The sequence below is a fragment of the Oryzias melastigma genome, linkage group LG17 (assembly GCF_002922805.2).
Source record: "Oryzias melastigma strain HK-1 linkage group LG17, ASM292280v2, whole genome shotgun sequence".
Classification (NCBI taxonomy): Eukaryota; Metazoa; Chordata; class Actinopteri; order Beloniformes; family Adrianichthyidae; genus Oryzias; species Oryzias melastigma.
Window position 1 is genome coordinate 32,715,906 of NC_050528.1, and position 23,473 is coordinate 32,739,378.

At 39.3% G+C, this 23,473-nt stretch overlaps 1 long non-coding RNA gene across 1 annotated transcript in view; it reads left to right on the plus strand.

Annotated features, from left to right (window-relative positions):
* The first annotated feature begins 5,280 nt into the window (after window positions 1-5,280).
* LOC112151850 overlaps window positions 5,281-23,473 on the plus strand; it is a 49,970-nt gene continuing 31,777 nt past the window's right edge. The window contains exon 1 of the long non-coding RNA XR_002920195.2: window positions 5,281-5,685. This is a non-coding gene — a long non-coding RNA (uncharacterized LOC112151850). The remainder of the gene's footprint in view (window positions 5,686-23,473) is intronic.

Here is a 23,473-nt window from a genome sequence, read left to right on the forward strand (position 1 = left end):
CTGTCACCTGTTAAATTATTTTTATGGATGGTGTTGGGTCAAAGGTGTGTTGTCAAAAATGAGTTTGATGGAAAGTATATTTCTATTCTCTCTCATGTCCATCCGTCCCTCCATCCGTCCACCCATCCATCCATCATCCATCCATCCATCCATCATCCATCCATCCCTTTAGGGGTTGTGGGGTTGCCAGAGCCTGTCCCGGCCACTGTTGGGCAAACGTAGGGTACACCCTGGACAGGTCGCCAGTCTGTTGCTAGGTCACACATTCCCACCTAGAGACAATTTAGAGAAACCAATGGTGCTATGAAGCATGATTTTGGCCTGTGGGAGGAAGCCGAAAATATATATAAGTGGCCTATAAGTGAGTTTTTGAAAAGGTTTTAAAACAGAAAGAAATTGTCTGTAATAATTGTGTACTGATGCAACATACAGAGCAGGTTTGTACACATGTAAAGCCATTTTTGCCTTTTACAAAAACCCATTTTGCACAGCCAATAATGAATAGTTCTTCTCAGCACTTATCGGCTGAACTACAAACGATTGAAGCACGAAGGTCGACCTTTAGAATACAATACAAAGAGCGTCCAGCAGTGCAGACAACACCAGAGAAATGCCTGAAGTCACCTACACAGCAGGTTTCTGACGCACTCACACCTCTTAGTATGTACTGCCAAATTTAGGTCCCTGACCTCCACACTCGCCCAATTGTAAAGGATGTGTTTGTCCTTAGGTTGACAAAATAATTCTGATATTTTCTTTTCACTATTTTTTAAAGAAACGTTTAACCAAATTTAAAGCTATTCCCTGAAAGAAAAAGCTGAGTTTTTTTTTCTCCTGACATGAGCACAGTCTTCTTCTTCTTTAAATCCTCCCTTTTAGAAACTCATCTCTCCATGATCACATTTCCTCCTCCATGCCTGCACACATTCATTTGTGTGAACTACCAACAACACAATAATCACAAACAGAGGAAAAGTTTTTGCTCTTTAACTTTTTTGTTTATTAATGTCTTAAGTTCACAGAGAAAAATGAACAACGGTAGCAAAAGAATAAAAGTCCTTTTTATTGCAGCATTAAAGTGTCCTGTTGCAGAATTAGAAATTCTGATACCATGGTCCAGGTGAATACTCAATTCTGATTGGCTGTGGGATGTGGAGTAAAAAGTGATAATGCACACCTAAATAAGAAGTTACGGTCAAATAGCCCAAATGTTCTATATCACTGCATGGTTTTCTTTGAACAGACTTTTGCTTCATCTTCTGAACAAAAACAAGCAGTAAGAAGTGAACTTTTTTTATTTAACCTGTCATGACAATCAACATATATATATTGCTATCCTTTGCCGCTGCAGTCGAGGTTCAGCGGTGCGTTGTCTTGTTACTGTGACAACATGCTGCACCACATGTCAAATAGTCCGCTTTTGGTGGAAAAAGAATCTAAACCGAAATAAGAACAAGAAAAGAGCATTAAAAATCAGTTAAATATTAAATTATTTTGTAAGTGACCATAGTATAAAAAGGATAACGCCCTATTAAGTGTGCATTATCAGAAATGAACACACTTCGCAGAGGCAAGGTTCAGGCTTCCATGTGGTGCCTTAATTTCTGATACTTCACACTTCATTTGGCATTATCCTTTACACAACTGTTAGAAGTTATTCCCTCGGATCATTCAACTTCCATTCTTTCTTGGATTGTCAGTCATCACTTTACCTGAATTCCTTTTTCTGTCTGTTTGTGTGAGTTCAGAGTTGTGTAGTGTTTAACAGCTGCGACCCACAGTAACCCAGTACCGGTCTGTGGGACAGTTGGTACTGGGCTGCAAAAGAAGAAAAAACATCACCAACATGGGTTTTCTCCTGACTCTCCGGCTCCCTCCCACAGTCCAAAAGCATTCTTCAGAGGTTAAGTCAGGGATCTGCAACCTAAAGATCCATTTGATCCAGTTTCTTACTGACCAAAACCAAACGAGAGCCACAAAGTTCCACTTGCTGTTCAGAAAAATACACTTTATTTATACTTTGTAACCGTTAAACCATTTTTAAATAACGTCTCGCTTTTAGGTATTTATATTTATAAAAGTGCTATTTTTTTATTTATGTAACAATTTAAACTTTCATTACTTGTGACACAAGCACATACAAGCTCGTTTCAAAAGGAAATACATCCTGTGGCGAGTATAATGAAATTATGTGATGAGTTTCAGCTTAACTTAACTTAACTTTGCTCCATTATCTAACATGTTAAAAATGTAAACATTAACTAAAGAAAAAAGACCAAGACTAAATTATTCAAAGCAGTTTTCTTCTAAGCCAAAGAGCCACAACAGAAGGACAAAGGACTCAAGTGGCTCCAGAGCCTCAGGTTGTTGACCCCTTGGTTACTTGGTGACTTTACATTGTCCCTATAGGTGTGAATATGGGTGTGTGATTGTGGCCCTGCAATGGACTGGCGACCTGTTCAGGGTGTATCCCACCTTCACCTAATAGTAACTAGGACAGGCTCCAGCAGCATCGTAAGGGATAAAACAGATTTGGGAAATGGATGGAGGATTTTGAAGGAAGTTTTCTTTTGGGAAAGTACTGGATTCTCTCCAACGCATCCAACTCATTCTCTCTGCATGTCAAGCCACATGGCCACAGGTTGAATATCCATCTGCTACTTTCTTAGAGCACCTGACCGACCACTGAACAGAAACCGTCAAGATAAAAATGTTACAAAAAATATTTAGAAAGTTTCGTTTTTGCAGAAAAGAGTCCAAGAGGAAACAGAAAATCACTTGACATGAGTCTTTACTCCAAATATGGATTTATTGGGAAAGTCGTTCCAACATACCATAATAATAGAGCAGAATATTAAACAACCGTATGTCCAGCTGGGAAGCTGCTAATAAAATAGTTCACATTCACTTGTGGATTCATGTTATTATACTTAGACATTACCAGTTCTAGTGTCTGTGTTTTCTTTTTCGTTGCATTTAAAGAGTGAGATGAGGCTGAAGTTGGCATCTTCTGTCAAAACTTCCACTTAGACAGTTAAAGGAAAATCTGTATTACATTTTAATGGTGCCTACACAAAATGCAGTTTATAAATAAAGCTCAAAGCAGCTGCAGATAATTTTACAGAGGATGAAGAAAAACTTTGCTATTAAAAGTTAAGAGAAACTGGAAGATACAAAAAAATTAGACGAAATTTAGTCTGACATGAAGGCGGTTTGAAACAGGATCACTGGTTTGGAGTTTAAGAGTTGCAGTTTTGAGGTAAGAGCTTACATTTCTAGTTTTAAAGAAAGGAACAAAGCTTGCTGCTTGTTTCTGTTCTTGGTAAAGCTGTTCCTTCATGAGTTTTTGTCGTTTTTCTCGGCTGACTCCATCACTGCCATTGTTATCTGGCGTTTTTGTAACTGAGGAAACAGCTTCTTAGAAATGCTTTGCTGCTTTTAGCTTTCTGCTGCTTTGTGAGCATTGATTATTTTTAAAGTGGTCGGTCGCTGCGCGAGGGAACTTGTCAAGGGTGATTGCGGGGACAAGTGCTGAGGGGCGTGTGCTCTTTTCACTGTCGTTCCTAACCAAGGCAGCGACCCGGCCTCAGGTTGAGCCAAACCTGACCAAAATGTTCTTTAACTGCATTTCATCACATTCTGCAATGTTTATTTTTTCCTTACTACAAATACAAACAAAAAAAATTTGAACATTTTTTATATAAAATTTGAACTTACAAATTTCTTGAAGCATCACCAATCTATATGCATCTAATAATCAATCTAATCTACGCTACTTTAACCTTGGAGAACCCAAGAACTAGTTCCTTCTGGGCTTTAACATTAATTTGACTAATTCTTTGTTCAATTTGGATAGCATCAATTGGGCAATCTTTGGTTGTTTTGGGAGAATAAAAAAATCATTGCTTCTTACATTAGGAAAAACTGAGCTCCAAAAACCATGTTTTCTATTACCTCAAATGTATTTTGCTAAACTTTATGAAAAAAGGTTCTTATTGTGTAAAATTGTCTAATTGTTTATTCTGTGCATGGATGAAAAACATTAATGAGAATTTGTACATTTCTAGTGATATCCAACTTTACAGTAGCTAGGTTACTAGCTAGACAGCTAGATGGTAGTATCTAGAATGTTTAAATCTCAATTTAAAAGTAAAAAGTTTTCAGATTTTTCTGCTAGCTAGCTAGTTAGATAGATCCCATGTGTTCTCCAGGGTTAAAAAACATGTCAAACTCTCCAAAAATAGAATTTAAACTAAATAAAACTTCTTCACCTTTCGGGGTCACCACAGCGTAACAGCACCCACTGTTCCACATCAGTGATTTGTCAGAGTTTTTACGCCGGACGCCCTTCCTGACACAACCTTGTACTTGAGGGGCACAGGGACCCAGCTAGGCAGCAGCGTCAAGGGTCTTTCCTAGGGACCCAATCTGGATGGAGATCAGTGGACAACCCTGGGATTGAACCCAGGGCTCCTGCATGCAAACCCTATACTTGGCCCACTGAGCCATCCAGTCACCACATGCACACCACATGCATGTTATGTTTTTAAAAGATTTTAAGTCCAGACACCATTTGAAAACAAAATCACTTGGTTGAATGAGAACTTTGATTGACATTTGTTTTGTTTTGTCTTCAGACATGTTTTTTTTTTTTTGTCATGGATTATCACTACTCACTATTTAGTGTGTTTGTCATCTTCTAGTGCTTTCCAAATCTACAATTCCAAAATCAAGTGCCCTAGAAATTTCCTAGAAGTCTTTTCGAGGAACTAGTTAGCATCAATACTTAACTTTAACGAATATAGACCACAATGCATTGCGGTCAAACAATTTTTACGAAGAAAACGTGTTTAAATGTAATTTTTTAATAAACCATCCACATTTTCATCATCAGAACACAGTGGAGTCACGAATGTTAGAATTGATTTTATTTTCTCATTGTGAAATCAGTGACATCATATCTAAACCATATCCAAACCCTAAATTTAACTTTTTTTTTGTCTGTTAAACTCTATAAATGGGGCTTTGAAAGTGCTGTCTGTTGGTCATTGCCAAATTTTTGATATATTATTATTGAACTTGTTTAATCCTTGAAAATAGTCAAAATCCGTCTGTGTGCTGCCCCCTTAAGGGTTGAGTTGAGGTATTACAGTTGAATTTTGTGATTGGTCAAACCATGTAAGTTTCAGAAGTCCCACGTCATGATCTGCAGCTCCAGTAATGAGAACAGTCCTGCCCCTAAGCCCCGCCCCTCTGACTGGATTTTCACATTTCGGCTGTGGGTGGAGTCAGCCTCCAACTTGCTTGTCCTTGTTATCCAACTTGTTATCCTTTAAAAAAAGAAATAAAAGTAGTGAGCATGGTGTCCAAATTGCTTTTAAAATCCAGGGCACTGGATAGTCTTGCACTATCTAGTTTTTAGCCATTAGGGATTGGGGGGAATTTGGACATTGTGAAACATTTGTGTGCTCTCTCTGTCTCAGGTTCATGTTCTCAACGATCCACAGCTGTCATCATTTAAGGTAATCATCCTCTTTGTATTTAATGATCTGGCTTGCAGCTCATCTGGTTTGTCTCCTTTTTGTATCTCTGTTGGTTTCATGGTTTTGTTTGTTTTTTTTTAAACTTCTGACTTCCTGGGCTCCTCCATTTTGGGTCCTACACCAATGATGTCATCCGTGTCAGGTGAGTTAAAACAAACAATGCACTGATGATTGTAACTGTATATACTGCTGCATTTTAACAATCTGTACCACTGCTGATGTCTGTGTGATGTGCATTCAATAGATGTTGATGTATTGACTGGAACCCAGTAGATTGGGCTGCCAGTACATTAACCTCTGTGAGCTGCTCCACAGTTCTTTCCCATGATGCCCAGCTGTGCGATCAATAGAGGCCCAGACTCTTGACATTTGATGTTTTGGCTGTGTGTGTGTGCAGCCGCGGTGTCGATCAGCAGTTTCATTACCTTTCTCCAGGATTGCTTCACATATGGGTAAATGTTTATCACGGAGCAGTGCTGCACGACTGCACCGTTTATGCAAATGCGGCTCTTCTTGGGAGAGGGTTAAACAAACAGCTGTTGTCTCAAGGTCAGAGAGCTCCGATGTCTTATTTAGTCTGAAATGAGAAATCTTCTTCATCTAACAAGCACAGTGAGCGCGGAGTCGGTCTGGCTTTGCTCACATGGTGCAGTGATTAAACGTGATGGAAACTTTCAGAAAGATTGAAGGGAAAAAGCCTCATCTGACAGGCGGACGAGCTTTACATTCTGCCTGGAGCTGAGTTTATTTATTCATTTATTTATTATTTTTATTTAATCATAAATCTGTAGACTATCTGACATAAAGCTTTTTTCCCCTCTTAAGTCAACGATCTTTATATAAAAGGAAGCAAATGTGGTGACATGCCTTTAATGGATGGCTTAAGGCTGCGTGGAAGCTCTTCGTCATCTTGGCTAATCCCACAGACTAATCTGGCTGTAAATGATAGACCTGTCACTGTTTGCTTCACACAGTGTCTCACGCTGTCTATTTGTGTGAAGCTGCGTCTAAACGGCTGCTTGGACGAGATATCTATTTATGTTTTTAAAGGTTTTGAACAGGAAAAAAGTCAAACCTAAATGTAATTTGCATAAGTGACGTGGTGATTTTAGAGAAGCCTCTGATTTAAACCATCAGTGTGTACTGAAGTCAAGATGACTTGTAATGACTTATTTTTAAAATGTGCAGCTCAGAAGTACAAACTTAACTAAAGTAGTGCAACTCTTGTAAAGTAAACCATATGGGAGAAATGTCCAAATGAAACATGCATATGGACTAAATTGTGCACAACTTTGCAAAAAATCTGAAGTTTTACATTTAACATTTCTGTTTTAAATATGACTTGAATTTGTTCTCAATTTGGCTTTTTCAAAATTTGATTACAAAATTTCCTTCGTTGAAATACAGTCAAAAATACATCACAGGTTACTGAGGTATAAAACATCGATACCACAAACTGTGCATGTGTATTGCGCACTGATGCTCATTTTGTTAAACTAAAATCTAATTTACAATATTGATCCCACAGCGGGCAAATTAAGTTGTTCCAATAGAATTGTTGAAAATAACAGCCATCATCTTCACTTGTTTCTCTGGTGCTCTTTGGTGGTTGCTAGGCGACAAAAGCCGATCATGTAAACAATGTAACTGCAGATGGTTTCAGTCCCAGAAGTGGTGGAAAATAGTCCAAAAAGCAGTAGGGAATACACCACTTAAACTTACTCAGTTATAAAAAGGACGATGTTCATCAAAAGATTGACAATAATAAATCAAAAACAAGGAAGCTAACTCTGAGCTTTAATAACTAGCCTATTGTTGTCCAGTTATAAAAAAGTCCTTTTGTAATTTTCATAACGTGTGCGCCAAGCCCTGAACTTTTTTCTTGGCCACTCGGACCCTGAGGAAGGGTTAGGGTTACTGTTGGTTTAATACTAGCAACCAACGACAACATTTGGTCTTGGACGCCTTTAAAATATGTGCGTGCTAAGCAACAATGTACTTCTTAAACCCCACACACCTGGTTAACAGGAATTTCCATCAGTTTTTGTGTTTGGTCGAACATAAATATGTGCAAATAACATCAATCTAAAAAAAACATCACTACAATCAAAACGCATGAGTTCCTTGGTTTTTTTAATTTTTAAATTTTTTTTTTGGTTCTGACCAAGAAATGTTTTGTTTTAGCTTTCGCTTCCTACCCTTATAAGCAATATCCAAGCTATTCAGGATTACAGGTTTGATCCAGATTCCAGATCAGAGGAGGAAAACAAAGACGTAAATGGATCTATTTGTCTGGAAGTGGATCAGAAGGGAGCTCAGCAGGGAGACTTCGGCCCGTCCATTTCATTTGCTACATCAAAAAAACAGCTTTTTCACACGGATCTGATGGGATTAAACATCTGGTTTTTTACATGATTATCAGGTTAACGAGTTGATCTCGTCTCTGTGTGGTCAGCAGGAAAATGTTTCCATTTTGTGGTATTTTAAACGGCAGTGTTTTCCTTTGAAAAACCAGAGTTTAATTTCCTGGCTTAAATAACACCGTTCACGCTGACTGTTTTTGTCCTGAAGGGCTTTTGTTGGCTTTCATGAAAGATGGTCGCTCAACAATGTAATGATGTATTCAACTCTTTCACCATGCAAGAATGCCCTGCTGTTAATTAAAGTTAGTGACAGAATACATTTGTCAAAAGCTCATCAGTCAAGCCTAAATATTAGACAAATACAATAATAGGATCAGTCATATGAGCTTTTGTCTGAGTACATGTCGCTGACACATGTTTGTGCAGCACTTCAGCTGCAGTGAAACGCCTGTATATTCTGTATGTATCTTGTGCCATCAGAGTACATTTCAGATCTATTTTAGATCTCTTTCATATTGCCTGTGATTTGTTCTTCCTTCAATATCACTGCTAAAAAGCAATTTCATGGCAGGTTGCTGGAGCTCTATTCTATCCAAGGATGAATGTTATGTTTGCGTGCGGCTTTGGAGAGCAGGGGCGCTCTGCAGGTGTGTGAGGGGGGATGATCGGCACTCCCGAGGCTTGATGTCCATTCAGGAGTGGATGTGTCCTCTGCTGCTGACTAAACTTGAGCAGCTTTAACTTGTTCCTCCCCCAAGGAAGAAATATGCAGTCATAATTTTATATACATTTGTTTGTATACAGTTGTAATTTTTTTCCACCCTGTGTCTTGTCTTTTTATGAAAATTAAATACCTCAACTATAGTGCATATGTCTGTGGTTCTGTGATAAGGGTGAGTTTCTAAATGAAATCACTTAAAATTGGACCAAAATTCCATTAATATTTCTTTAAAAAAGGGAAGAAATGTCTTAAAGGGGCCATACCATAAAAAACAGCTTAAGCTCTTAAGTATATTATACTGTTAATTTTTACCTATAAAAAAACCCCAAATTGGTATTTTGAACAATTCACACATTTCTGAGTAAACCTGCACTCTTAACAGCAGCCCCTCCCATACCTACGAAAACAAGCGGATCCTCACAATCTGACATTCCTTTCAGGAAGAGTCTGCTCTGCCAGCACAGCCCCCGGTCTAACACCAACACTTAATTTCTCCACTGAGCTAGCGGTGATCAGTAAAAAAACGTTCATTTTAAATGCAGAATATCGTATATCTTCCAGCTGTGTCCTGTCTACAATAAATCCCAGCTCAAACACACATTTGTTATATTGGACACAAAGTTTCTATGAGCCTGAGAACAGACAAATTGTCCTAAAACAACACGGCAGGAGTTAGTTGATGATCTTACATCAACTACCATAGTCACCACGGAAACCATTGGAAATACTTTACACCACAGTAATTTAACATCTTACAGTGCTCGCAAAGTCCCCCTGCTTAGAACACGTACAAACCCACATGAAGTTTGACATTGTCATGATTCAGAGAGTGACAGGGAGAAAGAACTGTGGTTATATGATACCAACGTGGAACTCTTTGGCATTAACTACACCCGTCGTGTTTGGAGGTAGAGAAATGCTGCCTATGACCCCAGAACTCCATCCCCACTGTCAAGCCTGGAGGTGGAAACATTATGTTTTGGGGATGTTTTTCTCCATGGGTTTGGGAGGATGGGCGGAGCCATGTACTATCTTTGGGTGTGTCCAAATTCAGGTGCTGCATCCTTCAAAGCCTTCCCGGTCGACGATGGCCGGGCCCTTTGTCAAGCGGTTAGAGTGGATATTGACGGCTGTGAACTTGGGCAAGTCTAGCCTATAGATCCTGTCGCCCATGAAGCTTGAAATTTTTGAGTTTTTTTGATCAAACTTTTAACTTTGGAGGTGTTGGATCAGATGTATCACACATGCTCTATTTAAGGCTGAGGCACAACATTTAAATGTGAAATTTTCTCCAAATCCGGTTCCAGCTGCACAATCAACCATTGTTGTCTGTAAATGTCCAGGTTCGAGCACAATGCATCTTGGGATATGGGCAGCATAGAAGGATACATCAGACAAATCCTTGAAATCTAAAAAAATAAGGCCGTATTTGTCGGCCGCATTTGAAGGAGTCGTCGAATTTGCACAGTCCTTGTCGCGGCGCTGTGACATGAGCGGCCAATAAATCCAGCCCAGGAAGGACGCAGCACCTGAATTTGGACACACCCTGTGTGTCTAACTTGTTTATTAAAACTTTTAACAGTTAATAGGAGATGCAATACTTATTTCCAGTGTGAGGGACATTTAAGGTTCCTTAGAATATAGCTATGGGAACAACTGCATTCCCAGCACTATGAATAGAAATGAGAATGTAACATTTGGCCATGTCTTTGTCAGGAAATGGTGGTGGAGGACACAAATGCAAGAGACCAGGCTTGGTGACTGGAACCAAACACTTACTAAAGTAACCAAAGCATGACGAAAACTCATGGAGAAACAAAAATGGTGACAGGACAAAGCAGAAGACCTGACAAGTATGAACTGAAAACTAGAGACTTAAATAGGCTGAGAGCTATTAACTGAAATGATAACAGCTGTGAGTCATTATTAACCTGGAATAGGTGTGACACTCCAAACAAAACCGCAGAACCCTTACAGTACCCCTCCCCAAAGGGAAAGATCCCAGATGCCCAAAAACCTAGGAGGATTGGGCATGGAAGAACAAAACAAGACAAGTCCAGAAAACAAAAGTTCTCCTGCTGGGTCTAAGGTGGTCAGGTCATCTGTGCTGTTATTCTACATCACTGGTTCTGTCTCCCATGGTTTTGTCATGGTTAAGTTTCAGTAAATGTTTAAGTTTCTGCCAATAAGTCTGGTCTCCTGCGTTTGGGTCTTCCACCACCATTTCCTGACAGTATCCTGAGTTCCACTAATACATTTGTTTCATTGTTGAAAAGGCCACATTCAGATGACATGATAAAAACATAAAAATTATTGTTTTAAGTTACAAAGCAGAATTGGGTCAGAAAACTTTTCTAGGCTTTTAGCCTTTTAAAGCTTAAGGTTAGATTCATCGAGTGTGAAGCTTTGGATGGAAGTCAGCGAATGACAGCCGTTAAATGTTATTCCCACGAGACAGCTGTGAGGTTCCAGGTTACAATTATACTTGTACTTCAAAGTCATCTTAGCTCAATGAAAATCACTGCAGGCAAAGTCTATTATCCCTAATAAATCTTAATCATGAACGTGTACCAGCTCTGAAAATAAAGTGTCACTAGACGATGTTAAGTCATCAGGGTGTCAAACTGACCACAATTAGCTGCTGTTGACCCATTTCTTTTATGCCCCGCGACAGCAAAAGGAGGTGCTGGCACACTCTATTACCTCTGGAATGGCAGTGGAATTGAATTAGCCTAGGGTGGCTTAAGCATGTGGGCTTATGTGAGCCTGTTAGAGGGGTGCGAGCGCGTCATCTCTCACAATCAGCCCGTCTGTGTGATGTTTCAGGGAAATCAGGCTGCAGGAGTGGCACCTCCACACTGGAAATGTATTCACTCTGGTGGTGATGGAGCGTTTGCTTGAGGCTACGAAAGGATGGAGACGAATGCACCAGAAGAACAATGAGAGGAATTTTTTCAAATTTTGTTTTGCCCCAAAACCAAAGTAGTGCTTTTTTAACCTCATTTTTCCAAAGGGCTGAGAACAAAAAATGCTAAAAAAAAAAAAAAAGTGTAAGAGAATTCAGAACATGAAATTCTATGACTGACCCAAAAAACAAAAGATATAATGAAATGTTCATATGTCCATTTTTTCAAACGTATCCAGAGCCGGCTGGCAGAGGCAGCAGCTTGAACTGTCCTCTCCATAGATCCTCAGCTAGGAGTCCCTCCAGCACGTTCAGGGTCTTCCCTGAGGCCTCCTCCCAGTGGGACATGCCCAGGAAACCTCCTCAGGGAGGTGTCCAAGGGCCACCTTAACTCAGCCCTCTCAATGTTGAAAAGAAGTGTTTGGATCCAACGTCTGATTCTTTTGGTGATTGCCCATGACTGTGTGTGACGTGGGGTCTCTGATCATATCTGACAGTGTGCTGCGGCCACAGCAATGATCAATCCATTCCAGCACATCAGTCTAAAATGGTGCTAACTAAAGCTTGTTAGTCCAGAACCCCAAATAAACAACAAACTGAACATTTTTACCAAAGTACCTGCTTATTTTTCAGACTGAGACCTTTGAGGATAGAGAATTTCCCCATTGTGGGAGTAATAAAGGATTTGATTGATTGAGTGAGTTGCAGAAAGAACTGTTCGTTTGACAATAACTTAGCAATATAACAATTAAACTTTATTTTTTTAAGTGCTTTCTATGTATTCTATGTAGGCTATTGCAGCTCAAAGTGCTTTAAAATTAAAATAAGACAACAAAATACAAGAATGTGATGATTGTGGACTTAAGTTTGGTTTTTGTCAGTTATGTTATGGGTTTTGGACATGTTACGTTTTAAATCATCCACCAGTCACATCAGTTTCAGGCTTGTCAAAATTCAAAGCTGTCTTCATTTCAGTGAATTACCATCAGTTTATTTAAGTATCTGGTTTTCAGGTCTTCCTTGTCAGGTTCTCTGCATTTTGGGTCCACAACCACTTACACACACACACACACACCCCCACACACACATGCTCCATTCATACACACACCCCATGACACCACACACAATACATACAGGCACAATAAATAGATATATAATTATAAAAGAGACATAAGGTTTGGCTCTGCTGTGAGGAAAAAGCCTTAGCAAAAATTGTTCTACCTAAATGTACTTAAGTATTCTTAGACTTGGTATACTTGAAGTTTACTTATTAAATAATATCAATATATTACAATCGGAGCTTGAGATCGACAGGCGGATTGGAGCTGCGTCCGCTATTATGCGGTCGCTGTACCGGTCCGTTGTGGTGAAAAGAGAGCTGAGCCAGAAAGCAAAGCTCTCAATTTATCGGTCGATCTTCGTTCCAGTACTTATGGTCATGAGTTCTGGGTCGTGACTGAAATTACGAGATCCCGACTACAAGCGGCTGAAATGAGTTTTCTCCGTAGAGTGGCTGGGCGCTCCCTTAGAGATCGGGTGAGAAGCTCAGTCACCCGGAGAGAGCTCGGAGTAGAGCCGGTTCTCCTCCACATCCAGAGGAGCCAGTTGAGGTGGTTCGGGCATCTGGTCCGGATGCCTCCTGGACGCCTCCCTGGTGAGGTGTTCCGGGCATGTCCCACTGGGCGGGGGCCCTGTGGAAGACCCAGGACATGCTGGAGAGACTGTTTCTCGGCTGGCCTGGGAACACCTCGGGGTCCCCCCAGAGGAGCTGGAGGAAGTGGCCGGGGAGAGGGAATTCTGTGCATCTTTGCTTAGACTGCTGCCCCCGCGACCCGGTCCCGGATGAAGAGGAGGAAGAAGATGGATGGATAGATGTTACAAACTTAAAATGGACATCTCTCTCTCCTTCAATGTCACCCGGACCGCCTACTTCCATCTCCAACCCTCCCTCCAGCCTCATTCCACTGCTGTACCCCATCTCTTCTCGCCTCTGGATTATTGTAACTTGCTGCTGTTTGGACCCCCACAAAAAGATCTTTACAAACTTCAACTGGTCCAGAACTCTGCGGCCCGCATCATCACTCAGACCCTCCTCCTTTGACTACATCACTCCTGTACTCGGGCATCTTCACTGGCTACTCATCACCCACCGGATCACCTACAAGATCCTTTTCCTGACCTATGAGGCCACACACACTCTTGAATTAACCTCATGTGTACTATTTGCTAATGAATCGGAGTCATCATTCAAGTGGAGAACTTTAAAGCAGTTCAGGCTTCCATGAAGCCATTCATTCCTGATAAAACACTTTGGTATCAGTCAGGTAATGATCTTCATAGTCACTGACAAAAAATGTAAATGTTAAATCAATTGGTACTTTTTTATTTTTAAGTTTAAATTATTTTTCACTAAAAACAGACTATTTTACTTACAGTGCAATGCGTTGTCATGGTAATGAGTATAGAGCCTGCACTGTCCTGGCTCTGCAGCAGCAGAGGAAAGTGATGTAAATGTTGAATGTCATCGTAAGTGACACAAAGCATCATTTCAGAGGGAAAGTTCACCTCTTATCGCTTGTTTTTGTATAGATGACACCAAAGTTTGTTTCAAAGAAACCAAAGTCTCAATATAACGTAATGTCAGCTATGTTCTAAGTTTCTGTTGCTTCGGTTGTCAACTGGCGTTTAGGCCAGCACAAAAACACAGAACATTTGGGATCGGAACTTCTTTTTTTAGCTGTCAATTTTAATTTTTTCATCCAAACCCTGCTACCAGAATAGAGTATTCACCCAACCGTGGTGTAAATCCCAATAAATGAAGTTGTGTTGAAACGCTCTTATGTAGATGATGCAGAGAAGCTGGAGGACCGCCGCAGTCTGAAGACAACAGTGACACATTTGTGTTATCAGCTGCAGCCCAGCGTGCTCTCCAGTTCCCTCTCTGTTCCTGCCTGTGATTTCACCAGCCTCCTTAAAGCGCGCTGAGGAAGAGGGTGTAGTGTTCATTGTCCCACTGTGAATGTGTGGCTGTTATCCTTTATGTGGGGTCTGTTTATGTGTGTGATGTCGCTGACACAGCCTTGAGCTGTTGGTGTTTTCCTCTCTAACACTGGAGCAGCGTTTTTCTGAAGAGTCTTGTGAGCCGACGGTTCTGAGCTGCAACGCTTTGCTGTGGCCCTCCAAGTAAACAGAGACGGTTGTCTGTGCTCACACACAACCCGCTTGGACTTTGTGTCTTTTATTTTATTTATCCCTTGTGCTTTCCTAGGCATGTTTACATTAAAAGTGGGGTCATCTGGACCCCACAAGACAGCGCACTGAACTTTTTTATTTAGAAGATTTTTTTATCTTTACTGGTGTCTGTGGTAGACATAAAATCATGTCTACATTTGTCATGGGACAGATCACACATCAGTGTATGGGTGGGGTCATCTGGACCCCATTGATAGCACAACGGGTTAAAGGTGTAAAATTGTGTTAATATTCCAGATTTACAAGCTAATTTATGGAGAACTTTTTCAGGGCTAATAAGAGAAAATACAGCATTATTGTTGTCTAGCTAGAAAGTTATATCTACCTATTTTTTGAACAACATAAACTCCCATTTAAAAAAAAAATCATAATTAGTTCATGAAACAGTTTCGAAGAAAAAAATACTCTAAACATTTTTGGATTTTTAGTTGATTTATTAGTTTTATTTCAAGGATTAAAGCAAAATAATACAATAAAAACACAGATATATCAAACCCATTTCAGACATTAGTTAAAACATAAGCTAGGCAATTAAAATGAAAAATATATAAATATGAAAGATGATGCCCATACTGCACAAAGTACACAATACACACAAGTCACATTAGATTCATTAAATATATCGAGAAAGTCAAATAGTTTGAATTGTGTGAAAGGGAATGGGAGGAAGCATGATCCAACCTCTATTACTTAATTATTTATTGGTAATTTTATTTATTTATTTATTTTTTTACAAATTTTTAAGATGGGCTGTAAGAACAGCCCCTCCCGTAATGGAAAGCATTCATAATAGAGGTAATATGAATATTGAAAACTCGATCAACTTTTTGCCACCATCCCGTTTGAACAGCGTTTGATTTCCTGACAGTTTGCTGCTGTTGCGTCTCTGCAGACAAATGGATTCTTTGACATTTCTGAGATGCTCAGTCTGTCCCCGAAGGAAATCCCAGACACTTTAAGGAAGAAGCTCTGGAAGAGCTGGGAAGATTCAAACTTTTTTTTTAATGGGTTATTTTTTATTTCTTCACAAAGAAAAGGAAAACGTATAAATAATTTTTTTGTAACCCAAATTACCATACATTTTTTATTTGAATCCCAGACATAAAATGAAGTGTCTTGGGGAAATAAAGCTTTGGTCAACATGAATCTGGATTCACATTAAATGTTACATATCATTATCACTGTAAAATTCTGCATATGAATCACCTGAACAGGAAAGTATCAGTTGTCCTATTCAGAGGCACAAACTGCAGTGGTTTAAATCAGAGAAAAAAGGTTAATTTTGTTTATGGTACGATCATGAGTACAACCACGCGATGGGGAGGCATCCGCTGAAGATTTCATGCTGCCGCCTGATTGTTTTTGGTTTTTTTTTTAAACGGTTGGCATGCCCATGAATGTAGACTGTGGCAGTCAGACGGCCGTCAGGCATGCAGAAGGGCTTGCTTATTATAAACCCCTGGGCATACATAAAATATAGTGACATCAGGGGACATTTACACATCGTCCAATCAGAGCTGCTGCTGGCCGGCCGTCTGGCTGCCACCGTCCTGCGGCCCCCCAGCTGTCACTCAATTTCATTATGGTGTAGTCCCTGCCTGTCACTGGACTGCCACAGAGCAGGTCGCAGCATGTTGGCATATGAGGCTATGTGATCGTCGTCTTACAGTTGACATTTTAAAAATGAGCTAGAAAGTATCACACAGGGTCCTGCAACATTGTTGCCACATGTTTACTGGGACTAATGACAGAATTTAACCAATCACAATCAAGAAATCGTACACACAGTTAATAGAAAGTTCCGGGGGAAACATTTGATCATTTTATGATGAGAATCAGTAGGCCGGTAGAAATTTGTATGTGACTGTATAAGTTTTACACCCATCATACATTATGAATTTTGATATTGACACATTTATACAACCCATTTAAGACTTTTCTAACAATAATGTCAATTTGCTCCCACGTATAAAAAGTCAGACGTTTGACCCAATTAAAGTTTGTTTGACGGCCTCCAACAGAACTCAGTCAGCTGTGAGTCTCCTCCCACCTGGTATGGAACTGCATATAAATGAAACGGAGCCTTTTCAGATGGTGTTAAACTCCCCGCATCGCTGTGGTCAGCAGCTGCTGACTCTGACTGGAGCTGTCATTGATGGATCTATCAGCCACTGGCTGATGTCCCAGAAGTCCACGGCTTTGTGGTCGGGCCTTCATGTCAGCGCAGTTTGAGACTAAACACTGATTCAGAATCAGTTTCTGATGCTGAAAACCCGCTGACAACTTTAAGGAGTCAATCAAGACAGAAAAAACTCAGCGTACAAAGATGGCTAAATCACAGAGAATGTGTTTTAACTCATAAGCAACAAAGGAACCCGAATATCCTGAATACATCAATCAACAGAATTAAAATATTTTTCAATTTAAATAGTTGGACATTATAAAAACAAATATTTTGGGGGGATTTTACCAATAAAGAAGATTCCAAAAAGCTTTTGTTCAAATATTAGTGTTTCTTTTTCCGTTTTTTTCAACTGTACATTTTCAATGTCAAGGTTTGGGACTTTAGTCACGTAAATACAAAAAAGGAAAAACTTTTGAAACTTATGTCTTACACATTTTAGTTTACACAATAAAAATGGATCTAAATAAATAGTAACAGTAGAGTAAAAGGGAAAGAAACTGAAGACAACGTAGAAGCAGAGAAACAAAAACGGAAAACGAGATCATTCATTAGGAAGGAAATGCAGGAAAACGGTGAAAAGGAAACGAAGACAAAATCACTCCAGGACGGCCAAAACAAAAACAATGAAACTTTTCATGAAACTAGCCAACACTGTCACAGTTAGTCGCACTTCTTTAATCTATCGAAAAATTGTTCCAGTGGTCTTTTAGTTGTGATTATGCTGTTTTAGCCAAATAAAAATGTTAAAAAAGCTGTTGTCTTCTAAGACAGTTTCTGCCTTCTGAGTTGTGGGCATAACTGTTGGTGCATAGCAACTCCACACCCACTTCCCGTCACCCATCCGTTTACATGCTCTCCTGCTAGCTTACACCCCCTCACAACCCCAACCTAACATGACCACTGCAACAAAACGGCGAGCAGTATTGGAGATATCCAGTCGTACAGTTTTAATCCAGATTCCAGCTCGAATGAGGCGAACTGAGACGTTCATGGATCTGTTTGTCTGCAGGTGGATGCATCAGAACGGAGCAGGAAGCTGTAACATAAATACCATCTTTTTAAAAAAAAACTTTTTTTGTCTGATCCTGATTCACAATTCAAATAAGGAAATGCTCAGAAATACAATTTTGAGCTGAATTTTCTCAAAAAGAAAAACAAAAACACTATCAGCACTTTCCGATTCATAATGTATTTTTTTACATTAAAGTAAAAAAATACACCAGATACTAACTGGTAAAACAAAGTGGTCTTGAGCACAAGAGACCTTTCAAGAGTCAGTTACAATGCTCCTTGCTACATGGCAGTTTATCTTTTGCGGTCTCTCTGTTGGTGGATTTTTTCAGTGCAGTTTTGCTCGCCTTTTTCTTTCACAGAGCGCCATGCCCTGTGTCCTGCTTGGGTGTTAATCAATTTTCTCTGTGCAGGGGCTCTTTACTACGGAGCGCCTAAAGAGACATTGAAGAAAAAAAATTGAAGTAAAAATAATAAATGTTCTGGTTACTAACTAGTGCACACCAGGTAGGGGTCTTTAGGAGCTCCTTAGAGTCATCATAAGCTCAATGCAAATTTATTTTGGCAAAAATCTGACATTTCTAAGTTATTTAATCAGAAAGGTTTTGATTTTTTTTTTTTAATTTGCTCTCAACTGTTTCTATAAACCTTTGATTGCTTTGTTGTTATAGACGAACTTCTGCAAGAAATCCTTTCCATAGTTGATGCTTCATTTTTACTCACAATAAATCATTTGTCTTTGGGCTGCTTCTGTTTAGTTATCCAAGCCTCATGCTTAAATGCCCTCTTTCTTTCCCTCCATTTTTCTCAGTTTTGCTAAAACAAACAAAAGTTTTACTCAGCAGTTCTGCGTCTCAGAGCCTGTGATAAGAACGGAGTCGCCCTCTTTGATCTCGTGGTCCAGACTGCTTCCTGTCCCGAGGAGGCAAACACAGGAAGTGCTGGATTTGAGGCTTTTACACACTTGTAACAATGAGGGGAGTAAATTGGATCTCAGGGACTTAAGCGCCCAGAAGATTCATGGGAAACTGCATCCGCATAGAGGAAACCATGAACCCTGTGAAATACAGGATCGCTACTGCAGGTATTTGTGTAAAGATGTGCTACAAATGTTCTGGCAAAAGATCCCATACTGAGAAGTGGAGCTACTGGCCAAGAATAGCAGACTTATTGGGAAAAAAAGTAACGTTAGTTTAAAGACGTACAATGAAACCAATGAAACTTTCTTGAGTCTAGTGGTAGCTGTTTGTATCTCTTTTCTATTGTCTCTCATGTCTTGTGTTGGAAAAGGGAAGCATTTGTCTCCAGGTATAATATATCAGTGCTGAGTTTGTCTGATCTGTGTCGGTCTATAACCTCCTGGAGGAGTTGTTGCTTTATTTTTGGTTTAAACATTGCAAGGACACAACGTGAGCCGGAATGGCAAACGGTCAAAGATCAATGCACCATCAAAGCTTTTATTGCATCAAATGTAACACCAGTAGATTCTACTGTTTTGTATTTTGTCATTTTGTCCTTCAGAGAGAAGTTTTAATGAAACTACCTAGCATCACAGTTCACTTTTCTCTGCACATGAGATTTCCTGGTTGACTCTCAGTTGATGGTTTTCCTTTGCAGTACTGGACTGAGTGACACCCCCCACCCCCAAACAGGAAGTAGCCAAGAAGCCAAAATCCCATAGATCTACAGAGGAATAAACTATTACTCAGTCATATTTGTCAGAATAACCATTCTTACTCTGATACTTTATTTTTTTTTTACATATTTTTGCAAATTTAATTTTTTTATTTTTATTCTGTAGTGCATGTTGTCTTGAGGTCGAGTTATGGCGGCTGGTCTTTAAAATACTTCAAATCTTCTTCCGTGAACCATTTTGCCGCTCTTCCATCAGTCTGAGTGGTATTTTCCAGATGGGTCACCCACATTGGACGGCTCACCCCTTGATGTCTGAATTTATTTCGAGCTCTGAAAAAAAATCCCTGAAGTTTTGACTTTCAAGTCAATGCTAAATTAAGGTCAAAGTGGTTTGATGCATATTTGCATCAATAGGCCTCAGTGGGTCTAAGAAATAGAAACCAGATGAAACACATTTTCTCTTGTAATCCCAATACGCAAAGAATCCCAAGAGAAATGTTGATTACAAATCCATCACCAGGATGGAGCTCGCTGAACTCAAGGCCAATTGCACTAAACCTCTGTTCCCTAACTTCCAATTCCATTGGAAAGTTGTGAAAGCCAGTTGGTTTTTGACAACTAAAGGCAACACACAGAAACCAGCTAGCAGACAGATAACAGCTCAGACTAGGAAAATCAAGACCTTAATTTTTATCTGTCTGTAAATGGAAGGTTTAGAGTTGAAGAAGGAAGACTTTGGTCCGTCCATTTCAGTTGCTGCTTCACAAATTTGAGCTTTTTAAAATCGATCCAACATGAATTGAATATAGAAATACTCAGAAATTCAGTTTTAAGCTTATATTACTTTATATTTCCTCCATCATAAGAAAATGCTGCAAGAACATGTTAAAAGCAAAAAAAAAAAAATCATGATTTTCATTGGAGTAGGTCTTTAAAGTCATAAACTGACCAGTCAGACGCCTTAAAGGTATTCTGCTGGCCCCCACATCGTACACCTGAAACATTTGACAGATTTTGGACCAGTCACTGCTCACTGACAATGTCTGGTCGAAGTGGTGGCGCCATATTGTAAAAATCAGTCCACATCCCTTATACAGTCTTGTTACTGTATGTTGTAGAAGCTCTGGAAGCACTGATGTGGAATGGAGAACCATCAAGCATTTAGAGAATTATCAGCACAGAAGTTAAGAACAGCATACAAAAACATAATAATAATTAATAAAACTACATTTAAAAATCATAATGCCAGGAATGCATAGGTTAAGAACAGCATACAAAAAAATTACAAAATACTTTGATTCATAGCGGATACATTCAAATTTTGGGGAAATGGTGGTTGACGATTTTACAGAGGAGCAGTGGATCCAACAATTCTGCACGAGTGCTCAACTTTTAATGAGCTGTGTGATGTTGTGGGGCCTCTTACAGCACATGTCTAAGCATGGTGTCTGGTTGTGGTCATGTGACTCATTTAAGTAGAGAAAAGTGTTTCTACTGCAGTTTTGCGAAAAAAAAAAAGTTGATTTAAACTCCTTAAAGACCATCTCCTCCAGGCACAAAAACCTTTTTTTTTTTTATAAATGTGAGTTATTTTTTAATTGTTGTGTTTCCAAACTGGTAGATTTATTATTGTAAATCAAATTTGCAGAATTTCATAGTCAATGGAGATACTGCTTGTGTGGCCGTGTGTTGGAACTGCTAACTGTCCAGACTGTACCCCACCTTCACCCAATAAAATCTGGATAGGCTCTAGCAACCTTGTGCAATAAATTGTGACCTGTACAGTTCTAATTATTACAATTTTAGCTGCAATAATTGAAACCAAGTAATTGCTGTGAAAAGCCTCATTTGAGGTATTGTCATTTAATGTTAAACTGTTTTTTGTACAAAACTATTTAAACTTTAAGCTACAACAGGATTCCAGTTTTACTAATTGATTTAATATTTATTGACTTAGTAAATGACTACGATATTAGCGGTTTAATGCCCTTCCAGATAATAATGGACTTCACAGAAGCAACTGTGTCGCTAAAATGAAACTAACACAATAAAAAAAGCGCAAAAATACAGCAATTCATTCATTAAGATTAATGGGATAATTTGGCACACCTATTCATGACAAGAAAACAAACGGGAATTAGCAGATACAGAAAATGGATAGATATCCTAAAGCACGTGTCAAAGTCAAGTCCTGGGGGCCGGATCCGGCCCTCTGGGTAAAGATATCCGGCCCTCCAGATCATTTTAGTTTGTAATTAATGACCCGATGTTATCTTGAGCTCATTTCTAACTTGAATAATTTTGACAAAATATATTTTTATGGAGAGTAAAATTTTGAAAGTTATTTAAGATTTAAGTTGATTTATTCTGGAATAATATTCTTGCCTTTTTATTATTCATAATTATGCTAAAAATTTATGGGTTTCAAGTTTTAAAAATTGGCATTCTGCTAGCTTTTTTAGCATATTTTGAAGTTTAGCTAATATTTCAGCTACATGCTAGCTGTTTTGGTTTATTTAGGCTATTTTGAAGTCTAACTTTTTTTTTTTTTTTTTTTTTTTTTCATGTTAGATGTTTTGGCTAACCTACGTCTTTTTGTTTTTAGTTTTTTTCTGGCTAATTTGGCATTTAGCTAACATTTTAGCGGGCTCTCAACTTCACCATTTTCAGCTATCAGCTTCAGCATTTTTAGCTATCAGTTTCAGCATCTTTAGCTCAGCATTAGCGTCTTCAGAGGCCAAATTCAGCTTACAGCATTCGCACTAGAATTATCACAGGTAATGCTGTTTTTCTACCTCATAATTATGTTAAACAGTTGCGGTTTGGAAGTTTTAGAGTTTTCAATAAATGTTTATCCTGTTCGGTGTGTTTTGAATTTTGGCCCCTTTTTGATTGAGTTTGACACTCCTGTCCTAAAGGACTTTGAACCTAAATCATTTTACGTCTGGTGACCAAATGTTAGCATAGCCCCCAAATGATCAGACTACTATCATCACAAATGTTATAAATGTTGTCTTTAAAGTAGAGCTGTCAGGCGATTAAAATTCTTAATCGCGATTAATCGCATTTTGTCCAGAGTTAACTCGCGATTAATCGCAAATTTACATTTGGCCTTTTTTTAAGGAAAAAAAAATTGTGGTTCGTGGAATTTAGTAGTTCTACATTAATTCTGAAAACAAGAATGACAAAATTAATAGTTTTCATCAGAAATACTTTATTTTGTAACATTGTATTGAGATAAACTTTCTTAACAATTAAAGGCTGTAACATAAAATGCCTAACAAAAGCCCAAGTGCAAGTGAAGGGCATTTTAAATTCAAAACTTCGATCAACGTTCAGTAAAATAAAATAAAAAACATCAAAAATAAAATTTCCATAACACTTTCATGTTCATTTTTTGTCAGGACCAAATCTTTTCGTCCTCTGCTGAACTACAGTAATAAATGAAATAGAGATTTATCATTTCCAATGAACTTTTGTTTTTTAAAACATTAAAGACTGAGAAAAGCGGGATACTCTGTGGATAGTTTGACAGTCTGTTACTGCCGCCGCGTTCTCTGGCTGCAGCTCGATGCAGCAACGTGTCCAGCGGAGCTCACGCCATGAATATGCCGGCAGACAGGCCGCTATGCTGGGGCTGGATCACGCTGAAACCTCCAGAACATTTAAAACGTCCCCCGGTGCGCTTGCTGTTCGGAACGTCGGGGGGTCCGCAGCTCTCGGCGCCGGACGCGAGCCGGTACCACCAGACGTGGTTCTGGACGCGAACTGGAGCCGGGTTAGGGTGCAGGAGCTCTCCAGGTCCTAGCGCCGGCCGGATTTAGCTCGCAGCTCGGTGTTTGGAGACCCGCCCGTGAT